This window comes from Bombina bombina, chromosome 11 (assembly GCF_027579735.1).
Source record: "Bombina bombina isolate aBomBom1 chromosome 11, aBomBom1.pri, whole genome shotgun sequence".
Lineage (NCBI taxonomy): Eukaryota > Metazoa > Chordata > Amphibia > Anura > Bombinatoridae > Bombina > Bombina bombina.
This window is the reverse complement of record NC_069509.1, coordinates 91,994,445-92,007,119: the sequence shown is the minus strand read 5'-3', so window position 1 is coordinate 92,007,119 and position 12,675 is coordinate 91,994,445.

Here is a 12,675-nt window from a genome sequence, read left to right as displayed (position 1 = left end):
CAGAGGTATGAAATGATTCTTCATTTCATGCACTTCAGCGACAACAGCCTGTGCCCCCCTAGGGAGCATCCCCAATTTGACAGGCTGTATAAAATCCGCCCCCTGATTACCCACTTTTCTGCCAGGTTTGCAGAGGCTTATACACCTGGAAGGAATATATGCGTTGATGAATCCCTGATGAAGTATAAGGGAAGGCTGGGATTCAAGCAGTATATTCCTTCCAAGCGCTCCAGGTATGGGGTAAAGGTGTATAAGCTCTGTGAGAGCGAGACTGGGTATACTCAGGCCTTCCGGGTGTATGAGGGAAAGGATAGCCACCTTGACCCTCCAGGTTGCCCAGAACATATGGGAACCACTGGCAAGATTGTCTGGGACCTGATATTACCCCTAATGAACAAAGGGTATCACTTGTACTTAGACAATTTTTATACAAGTGTCCTTTTGTTCAAGCTACTGTATTGCTTTGATACAGTAGCTTGCGGTACTATTAAAAAGAACCGCACAGGTTTCCCAGGACAACTTGTACGCACCCGGCTACAAAGGGGGGAGACCTCAGCTCTGCGCCAAGAGGAGCTGTTGGCACTTAAGTACAGAGACAAGAAGGATGTATACCTTCTTACCACCATCCACACAGAGAGGACGGTGGCGGTCTCTGTACGTGGCAGAGCTGAGATCATAAGGAAGCCAGTGTGCATCAAGTCTTATAACCGGCATATGGGTGGGGTTGATCTGGCAGATCAGCTGCTGCAGCCCTACCTAATTATGCGGAAGACAAGGGCCTGGTACAAAAAGGTTGCAATTTACCTAATGCAGATTGCAACCCACAACGCTTTTTTGTTGTTCAAAAAAGCAAACCCCGGAATGAAACAGACTTTTTTACAATTTCAGCTCCAGATCATTTCAGGGATTTTGTACCATGATGCACCTGCTCCCCGGGCGGTGATGGGAGAGAGCAGACTTGGGGCTACTCATTTTATTTTTAAAATCCCCCCTACTGCCGCAAAGCAGAGACCACAAAAAAAATGCAGAGTCTGTACCAAGAGGGGGCAGAGAAGGGACACTGTATATCACTGTCCTGATTGCCCTGGACAGCCTGGACTCTGCATTGGGGACTGTTTCAAGCGGTACCATACAATGGTCAATGTTTAAAAAATAAATACATTTGCTGTTATTTTTTTTTGTTATGTTTACTGTTAAATTTTTTGTTGTTATTTTTTTACTTTTAATGTGCCAGATTTTTACATTTCACTAATATATTTTTTTTTCTAAAATGGGGCTGTTCTTTTTTTTTTTTTTTACAAAAACCCCTGTCAAACCTATGCATAGGGGACATAGGTGTTCTCAAGGTGCCTTGCAGAAAACAACCTGTAGTATTTTTTTTGCACTAACTTACAACAGTCTCTCCTAAATCATAGTCAAAAAGCAATGTGTGTGTAAAAATGAAAATTGAAAAATTGCCACCATACACTTTCTCCAATTTTTTTGGCTAAAACGGTTGCTTCAAAGGCATCAAAGCACACCATATACAATACCTTGGGGTGTCAACATTTCAAAAATATGCACATTCATGGCAATAAATAAAAGTGGGGTTTACAATAGGCCCCAAACTAAAGATAGGCCTATCAGAAGAAATACTCTCACTTAATAACTAAAATCACAAGTCATAAAATTGTAACATAACCTTCCCAAAATCCTGGCAAACCTATGCATGGGGGGCATAGGTGTACTCAGGGTGCCTAGCAGAAAACAACCTGAAGTATTTTTTTGCACTAACTTACAACAGTCTCTCCTAAATCATAGTCAAAAAGCAATGTGTGTGTAAAAATGAAAATTGAAAAATTGCCACCATACACTTTCTCCAATTTTTTTTGGCTAAAACGGTTGCTTCAAAGGCATCAAAGCACACCATATACAATACCTTGGGGTGTCAACATTTCAAAAATATGCACATTCATGGCAATAAATAAAAGTGGGGTTTACAATAGGCCCCAAACTAAAGATAGGCCTATCAGAAGAAATACTCTCACTTAATAACTAAAATCACAACTCATAAAATTGTAACATAACCTTCCCAAAATCCTGGCAAACCTATGCATGGGGGGCATAGGTGTACTCAGGGTGCCTAGCAGAAAACAACCTGAAGTATTTTTTTGCACTAACTTACAACAGTCTCTCCTAAATCATAGTCAAAAAGCAATGTGTGTGTAAAAATGAAAATTGAAAAAATGCCACCATACACTTTCTCCAATTTTTTTTGGCTAAAACAGTTACTTCAAATGCATCAAAGCACACCATATACAATACCTTGGGGTGTCAACATTTCAAAAATATGCACATTCATGGAAACAAATAAATTGGGGTATGTTAAAATACCCCCAAAAAGACAATAGGCAAAGAAAATATGTTAAATGTGAAAAAAAATCACAAACGCATGTTGGACATTTGGCATTACACCCCCCGAACAGGCCAAGAAACTTATGCATAGGTGGTATCACTGTACTCAGGAGATGTTGGTGAAGACATATTGGGGTCTTCTTTGGCAGTAACACATAACAGGAGCTGAGAATTCATGTCTAAAGTACAATGTGTGTGAAAAATAACACACAAAGAATGACTGCCCAATAGTTTGACAAAGACTGGTGGTTGAATTAGTGCATGGAAAGTGTTAAAATACCAGCATTTGAAATACCCTAGGGTGTCTACTTTTCAAAAATATATGGTTTGATGGGGGTAAATTACATTGGCCGGCTTCAGAAATGTCCTACATAGGACATGGGGGCATGGGATGTGAAAATTCCAAGTTGAAAAACTGGAATGCGCCCCCTAAAATTAAGGCCTTTTAGCCCCCAGAGAACCCAATACACCTATACATGGGTGGTATCACTGTACTCAGGAGATGTTGTTGAATACATATTGAGGTTTTTTTTTGGCAGTAACACATAACAGGGACTGAGAATATATGCCTAAATTACAATGTGTGTGAAAAATAATGCAAAAAAATGACTGCCTAAAAGTTTGACAAAGACTAGTGGTTGAATTAGTGCATGGAAAGTGTTAAAATACCAGCATTTGAAATACCCTAGGGTGTCTACTTTTCAAAAATATATGGTTTGATGGGGGTAATTTACATTGCCCGGCCTCAGAAATGTCCCAAATAGGACATGGGTGCATGATGACAGATATGAAAATTCCAAGTTGAAAAACTGGAATGCGCCCCCTAAAAATAAGGCCTTTTAGCCCCCGGAGAACCCAACACACCTATACATGGGTGGTATCACTGTACTCAGGAGATGTTGTTGAATACATATTGAGTTTTTTTGGCAGTAACACATAACAGGGACTGAGAATATATGCCTAAAGTACAATGTGTGTGAAAAATAATGCAAAAAAATGACTACCTAAAAGTTTGACAAAGACTAGTGGTTGAATTAGTGCATGGAAAGTGTTAAAATACCAGCATTTGAAATACCCTAGGGTGTCTACTTTTCAAAAATATATGGTTTGATGGGGGTAATTTACATTGGCTGGCTTCAGAAATGTCCCAAATAGGACATGGGTGCATGATGACAGATGTGAAAATTCCAAGTTGAAAAACTGGAATGCGCCCCCTAAAATTAAGGCCTTTTAGCCCCCAGAGAACCCGACACACCTATACATGGGTGGTATCACTGTACTCAGAAGTTGTTGTTGAACACATATTGAGGTGTTTTTGGTCAGTAACATATAACAGGAACTGAGAATCCATGCCTAAAGTACAATGCGTGTGAAAAATAACACACCAAAATGACTACCCAAAAGTTTGACAAAGACTGGTGGTTGAATTAGTGCATGCAAAGTGTTAAAATACCAGCATTTGAAATACCCTAGGGTGTCTACATTTTAAAAATATATGGTTTGATGGGGGTAATTTGCATTGTCCGGCTTCAGAAATGTCCCAAATAGGACATGGGTGCATGATGACAGATGTGAAAATTCCAAGTTAAAAAACTGGAATGCGCCCCCTAAAAATAAGGCCTTTTAGCCCCCAGAGAACCCAACAGACCTATACATGGGTGGTATCACTGTACTCAGGAGATGCTGCTGAAGACATATTGGGGTGTTATTTGGCAGTAACCCTTAACGTTCTCAGTAAATTTATTCTTGAATTGCTATTTTGTCAAAAAATCACCACTTTTTTTTTTTTTTTTTCAAACTTTGGCATAGATTGGTGGTAAAATAGTTGCATGGAAAGAGTCAAAATACCCCATGTTTAATACCTTAGGTTGTGTTCTTTTAAAAAATATATATATGTGAAGGGTTAATCAGGGATTCCTGACAGATATCAGTGTTCCAATGTAACTATCGCTAATTTTTTTTAAAAAAAATTGGAAATAGCAAAGTGCTACTTGTACTTATTGCCCTATAACTTGCAAAAAAAGCAAAGAACATGTAAACATTGAGTATTTCTAAACTCAGGACAAAATTTAGAAACTATTTAGCATGGGAGTTTTTTGGTAGTTGTTGAAGTGTAGGAGATTTTGAGGGTCAAAGTTAGAAAAAGTGTGTTTTTTTCAATTTTTTCCTCATATTTTATAAAAATTTTTATAGTAAATTATAAGATATGATGAAAATAATGGTATCTTTAGAAAGTCCATTTAATGGCGAGAAAAACGGTATATAATATGTGTGGGTACAGTAAATGAATAAGAGGAAAATTACAGCTAAACACAAACACCGCAGAAATGTAAAAATAGCCTTGGTCCCAAACGGACAGAAAATGGAAAAGTGCTGCGGTCATTAAGGGGTTAAAGTACCCTAGAGCAAGGACAAAACAAGTTGTGGACTTAACGATCAACCAAATGAAATACATTGACCAAGTATCCACAGGACAACACCTCCACTAGAGGATAGCAGTGCCCTAGGCGCAATATTTGGCTATAATACTAATCCTAGAGGATCTATGTCTGTTGGATACACCTAACGTCCTGTAATGAGACGGTTATGTCAATAGAAACAAGTACCTATCAATTTTAAGCTCTTAAGTGGTTATGAATGTTCCGGTTTAAATAACAAAGACTAGGGAGTTATATGCAACACCAATTTCAGAGGGCACCTCTTTTTTAAGCATAATCCGGTGTCATGAAAAATAAATAGTATGCAGGATCTATGCATATACCCCCAAAGCAAGTCTTGTTTAAACCGTGGCTATTTGTGGCCACAATATTGAATGTACAAAACACAGTTATTAAAACATTGCAGCCATAGACATTTAGGAGCAAAGAAGGAACAGTTCATATATTCCCACAGAGTGAAACAACGGCTGTAGTTTCTCTTAAAAATACAAAGTTGCAAAAGGTTTTAAGAGAGAGACCAAGTTCATAGTAACCGTTCACTCAATACGGTAAAGGCTTATTTTCAGGTGTTTTTATATATGTTTCACCTTATGTTTGCAAATGTCCACAAATAGCGAGTATGGCAAAGTTCTTATTTCCCAAATGCAAAACCGCATTCAATTTTTTCTCCTTAGTTGTACCAAAAATCATACTTCATCTACTCACATAGCCACCAAAACACGGCTTTCAAAGGCAGGCGTTTATACCTATTTAGGGTTCAACCGTTTGCCCTGAGGAAACCCCTATGACGTAGTGTCACGTGGGGGGTGAAACGCGCGTCGGCAGTGACGTGCTCGGAGCAAGATACTTTGTTGCGGATCAAACAGATGACCAAACAAGTTCTGTGTTTGCGGCAAATCAAGGAGGACCCTAAATAGGTATAAACGCCTGCCTTTGAAAGCCGGGTTTTGGTGGCTATGTGAGTAGATGAAGTATGATTTTTGGTACAACTAAGGAGAAAAAATGTAATGCGGTTTTGCATTTGGTAAATAAGAACTTTGCCATACTCGCTATTTGCGGACATTTGCAAACATAAGGTGAAACATATATAAAAACACCGGAAAATAAGCCTTTACCGTATTGAGTGAACGATTACTATGAACTTGGTATCTCTCTTAAAACCTTTTGCAACTTTGTATTTGTAAGAGAAACTACAGCCGTTGTTTCACTCTGTGGAAATATATGAACTGTTCCTTCTTTGCTCCTAAATGTCTATGGCTGCAATGTTTTAATAACTGTGTTTTGTACATTCAATATTGTGGCCACAAATAGCCATGGTTTAAACAAGACTTGCTTTGGGGGTATATGCATAGATCCTGCATACTATTTATTTTTCATGACACTGGATTATGCTTAAAAAAGAGGTGCCCTCTGAAATTGGTGTTGCATATAACTCCCTAGTCTTTGTTATTTAAACCGGAACATTCATAACCACTTAAGTGCTTAAAATTGATAGGTACTTGTTTGTATTGACATAACCGTCTCATTACAGGACGTTAGGTGTATCCAGCAGACATAGATCCTCTAGGATCACTATGGCCTAGATTTGGAGTTTGGCGTTAGCCGTGAAAACCAGCGTTAGAGGCTCCTAACGCTGGTTTTAGGCTACCTCCGGTATTTGAAATCACTCAAAATAGGGTCTAACGCTCACTTTTCAGCCGCGACTTTTCCATACCGCAGATCCCCTTACGTTAATTGCGTATCCTATCTTTTCAATGGGATCTTTCTAACTCCCGTATTTAGAGTCGTGTCTGAAGTGAGCGTTAGACATCTAACGACAAAACTCCAACCGCAGGAAAAAAGTCAGTAGTTAAGAGCTTTCTGGGCTAACGCCGGTTTATAAAGCTCTTAACTACTGTACTCTAAAGTACACTAACACCCATAAACTACCTATGTACCCCTAAACCGAGGTCCCCCCACATCGCTGACACTCTATTAATTTTTTTTAACCCCTAATCTGCCGACCGCTACCTATGTTATCCTTATGTACCCCTAATCTGCTGCCCCTAACACCGCCGACCCCTATATTATATTTATTAACCCCTAATCTGCCCCCCTCAACGTCGCCTCCACCTGCCTACACTTATTAACCCCTAATCTGCTGAGCGGACCGCACCGCTACTATAATAAAGTTATTAACCCCTAATCCGCCTCACTAACCCTATAATAAATAGTATTAACCCCTAATCTGCCCTCCCTAACATCGCCGACACCTAACTTCAATTATTAACCCCTAATCTGCCGACTGGAGCTAACCGCTATTCTAATAAATGTATTAACCCCTAAAGATAAGTCTAACCCTAACACTAACACCCCCCTAAGTTAAATATAATTTACATCTAACAAAATTAATTATCTCTTATTAAATAAATTATTTCTATTTAAAGCTAAATACTTACCTGTAATTATTTTAACCATGTACAATAGCTATTAAATAGTTAAGAACTATTTAATAGTTACCTAGTTAAAATAATTACAAAATTACCTGTAAAATAAATCCTAACCTAAGTTACAATTAAACCTAACACTATACTATCATTAAATTAATTAAATAAAATACCTACAATTACCTACAATTAAACCTAGCACTACACTATCAATAAATAAATTAAATACAATTCCTACAAATAACTACAATGAAATAAACTAACTAAAGTACAAAAAATAAAAAAGAACTAAGTTACAAAAAATCAAAAAATATTTACAAACATAAGAAAAATATTACAACAATTTTAAACTAATTACACCTACTCTAAGCCCCCTAATAAAATAACAAAGACCCCCAAAATAAAAAATGCCCTACCCTATTCTAAATTACTAAAGTTCAAAGCTCTTTTACTTTACCAGCCCTGAACAGGGCCCTTTGCGGGGCATGCCCCAAGAAGTTCAGCTCTTTTGCCTGTAAAAAAAACATACAATACCCCCCCCCAACAATACAACCCACCACCCACATACCCCTAATCTAACCCAAACCCCCCTTAAATAAACCTAACACTAAGCCCCTGAAGATCATCCTACCTTGTCTTCACCTCACCAGGTATCACCGATCCGTCCTGGCTCCAAAATCTTCATCCAACCCAAGTGGGGGCTGGCGATCCATCATCCGGTGGCTGAAGAGGTCCAGAAGAGGCTTCAAAGTCTTCATCCTATCCGGGAAGAAGAGTAGATCCGGACCGGCAACCATCATCTTCCAAGCGGCATCTTCTATCTTCATCCGATGAGGACCAGCTCCATCCTGAAGACCTCCAACGCGGACCCATCTTCATCCGGCGACGTCCAACTGAAGAATGAAGGTTCCTTTAAGGGACGTCATCCAAGATGGCGTCCCTCGAATTCCGATTGGCTGATAGGATTCTATCAGCCAATCGGAATTAAGGTAGGAATATTCTGATTGGCTGATGGAATCAGCCAATCAGAATCAAGTTCAATCCGATTGGCTGATCCAATCAGCCAATCAGATTGAGCTTGCATTCTATTGGCTGTTCCGATCAGCCAATAGAATACGAGCTCAATCTGATTGGCTGATTGGATCAGCCAATCGGATTGAACTTGATTCTGATTGGCTGATTCCATCAGCCAATCAGAATATTCCTACCTTAATTCCGATTGGCTGATAGAATCCTATCAGCCAATCGGAATTCGAGGGACGCCATCTTGGATGACGTCCCTTAAAGGAACCTTCATTCTTCAGTTGGACGTCGCCGGATGAAGATGGGTCCGCGTCGGAGGTCTTCAGGATGGAGCCGGTCCTCATCGGATGAAGATAGAAGATCCCGCTTGGAAGATGATGGTTGCCGGTCCGGATCTACTCTTCTTCCCGGATAGGATGAAGACTTTGGAGCCTCTTCTGGACCTCTTCAGCCACCGGATGATGGATCGCCAGCCCCCGCTTGGGTTGGATGAAGATTTTGGAGCCAGGACGGATCGGTGATACCTGGTGAGGTGAAGACAAGGTAGGATGATCTTCAGGGGCTTAGTGTTAGGTTTATTTAAGGGGGGTTTGGGTTAGATTAGGGGTATGTGGGTGGTGGGTTGTAATGTTGGGGGGGGTATTGTATGTTTTTTTTACAGGCAAAAGAGCTGAACTTCTTGGGGCATGCCCCGCAAAGGGCCCTGTTCAGGGCTGGTAAGGTAAAAGAGCTTTGAACTTTAGTAATTTAGAATAGGGTAGGGCATTTTTTATTTTGGGGGTCTTTGTTATTTTATTAGGGGGCTTAGAGTAGGTGTAATTAGTTTAAAATTGTTGTAATATTTTTCTTATGTTTGTAAATATTTTTTGATTTTTTGTAACTTAGTTCTTTTTTATTTTTTGTACTTTAGTTAGTTTATTTCATTGTAGTTATTTGTAGGAATTGTATTTAATTTATTTATTGATAGTGTAGTGTTAGGTTTAATTGTAGGTAATTGTAGGTATTTTATTTAATTAATTTAATGATAGTATAGTGTTAGGTTTAATTGTAAATTAGGTTAGGATTTATTTTACAGGTAATTTTGTAATTATTTTAACTAGGTAACTATTAAATAGTTCTTAACTATTTAATAGCTATTGTACATGGTTAAAATAATTACAAAGTTGCCTGTAAAATAAATATTAATCCTAAAATAGCTATAATATAATTATAATTTATATTGTAGCTATATTAGGATTTATTTTACAGGTAAGTATTTAGCTTTAAATAGGAATAATTTATTTAATAAGAGATAATTAATTTTGTTAGATGTAAATTATATTTAACTTAGGGGGTGTTAGTGTTAGGGTTAGACTTAGCTTTAGGGGTTAATACATTTATTAGAATAGCGGTGAGCTCCAGTCGGCAGATTAGGGGTCAATAATTGAAGTTAGGTGTCGGCGATGTTAGGGAGGGCAGATTAGGGGTTAATACTATTTATTATAGGGTTAGTGAGGCGGATTAGGGGTTAATAACTTTATTATAGTAGCGGTGCGGTCCGCTCGGCAGATTAGGGGTTAATAAGTGTAGGCAGGTGGAGGCGACGTTGAGGGGGGCAGATTAGGGGTTAATAAATATAATATAGGGGTCGGCGGTGTTAGGGGCAGCAGATTAGGGGTACATAAGGATAACGTAGGTGGCGGTGCTTTGCGGTCGGCAGATTAGGGGTTAATAAGTGTAGGTAGCTGGCGGCGACGTTGTGGGGGGCAGATTAGGGGTTAATAAATATAATATAGGGGTTGGCGGTGTTAGGGGCAGCAGATTAGGGGTACATAAGGATAATGTAAGTAGCGGCGGTTTACGGAGCGGTAGATTAGGGGTTAAAAATAAAATGCAGGTGTCAGCGATAGCGGGGGCGGCAGATTAGGGGTTAATAAGTGTAAGGTTAGGGGTGTTTAGACTCGGGGTACATGTTAAGGTGTTAGGTGCAGACTTAGGAGGTGTTTCCGCATAGCAAACAATGGGGCTGCGTTAAGAGCTGAACGCGGCTTTTTTGCAGGTGTTAGGTTTTTTTTCAGCTCCAACAGCCCCATTGTTTTCTATGGGGGAATCGTGCACAAGCACGTTTTTGAGGCTGGCCGCTTGCGTAAGCAACTCTGGTATCGAGAGTTGAAGCTGCGTTAAAAATGCTCTACGCTCCTTTTTTGGAGCCTAACGCAGCCTTTATGTGGACTCTCAATACCAGAGTTATATTTATGGTGCGACCAGAAAAAAGCCGGCGTTAGATTTTCGGGTCGTTACCGACAAAACTCCAAATCTAGTCGTATGATAGCCAAATATTGCGCCTAGGGCGCTGCTATCCTCTAGTGGAGGTGTTGTCCTGTGGATACTTGGTCAATGTATTTAATTTGGTTGATCGTTAAGTCCACAACTTGTTTTGTCCTTGCTCTAGAGTACTTTAAAATGGTTCACTTGTCTGTTTGTGAGATGAAAAATACCCTGTCCAACATGTGGATTTGCAATCTTTGAAGACACTCTGTGATTTATTTCAACGTTATATTCTCTTGAATATTTAATTCAAAATAAAATACAGGGAGTGCAGAATTATTAGGCAAATGAGTATTTTGACCACATCATCCTCTTTATGCATGTTGTCTTACTCCAAGCTGTATAGGCTAGAAAGCCTACTACCAATTAAGCATATTAGGTGATGTGCATCTCTGTAATGAGAAGGGGTGTGGTCTAATGACATCAACACCCTATATCAGGTGTGCATAATTATTAGGCAACTTCCTTTCCTTTGGCAAAATGGGTCAAAAGAAGGACTTGACAGGCTCAGAAAAGTCAAAAATAGTGAGATATCTTGGAGAGGGATGCAGCACTCTTAAAATTGCAAAGCTTCTGAAGCGTGATCATCGAACAATCAAACGTTTCATTCAAAATAGTCAACAGGGTCGCAAGAAGCGTGTGGAAAAACCAAGACGCAAAATAACTGCCCATGAACTGAGAAAAGTCAAGCGTGCAGCTGCCAAGATGCCACTTGCCACCAGTTTGGCCATATTTCAGAGCTGCAACATCACTGGAGTGCCCAAAAGCACAAGGTGTGCAATACTCAGAGACATGGCCAAGGTAAGAAAGGCTGAAAGACGACCACTACTGAACAAGACACACAAGCTGAAACATCAAGACTGGGCCAAGAAATATCTCAAGACTGATTTTTCTAAGGTTTTATGGACTGATGAAATGAGAGTGAGTCTTGATGGGCCAGATGGATGGGCCCATGGCTGGATTGGTAAAGGGCAGAGAGCTCCAGTCCGACTCAGACGCCAGCAAGGTGGAGGTGGAGTACTGGTTTGGGCTGGTATCATCAAAGATGAGCTTGTGGGGCCTTTTCAGGTTGAGGATGGAGTCAAGCTCAACTCCCAGTCCTACTGCCAGTTTCTGGAAGACACCTTCTTCAAGCAGTGGTACAGGAAGAAGTCTGCATCCTTCAAGAAAAACATGATTTTCATGCAGGACAATGCTCCATCACACGCATCCAAGTAGTCCACAGCGTGGCTGGCAAGAAAGGGTATAAAAGAAGAAAATCTAATGACATGGCCTCCTTGTTCACCTGATCTGAACCCCATTGAGAACCTGTGGTCAATCATCAAATGTGAGATTTACAAGGAGGGAAAACAGTACACCTCTCTGAACAGTGTCTGGGAGGCTGTGGTTGCTGCTGCACGCAATGTTGATGGTGAACAGATCAAAACACTGATAGAATCCATGGATGGCAGGCTTTTGAGTGTCCTTGCAAAGAAAGGTGGCTATATTGGTCACTGATTTGTTTTTGTTTTGTTTTTGAATGTCAGAAATGTATATTTGTGAATGTTGAGATGTTATATTGGTTTCACTGGTAAAAATAAATAATTGAAATGGGTATATATTTGTTTTTTGTTAAGTTGCCTAATAATTATGCACAGTAATAGTCACCTGCACACACAGATATCCCCCTAAAATAGCTAAAACTAAAAACAAACTAAAAACTACTTCCAAAAATATTCAGCTTTGATATTAATGAGTTTTTTGGGTTCATTGAGAACATGGTTGTTGTTCAATAATAAAATTAACCCCTTAATGACCACAGCACTTTTCCATTTTCTGTCCGTTTGGGACCAAGGCTATTTTTACATTTCTGCGGTGTTTGTGTTTAGCTGTAATTTTCCTCTTACTCATTTACTGTACCCACACATATTATATACCGTTTTTCTCGCCATTAAATGGACTTTCTAAAGATACCATTATTTTCATCATATCTTATCATTTACTATAAAAAAAAATATAAAATATGAGGAAAAAATCGAAAAAAACACATTTTTTCTAACTTTGACCCCCAAAATCTGTTACATATCTACAACCACCAAAAAACACCC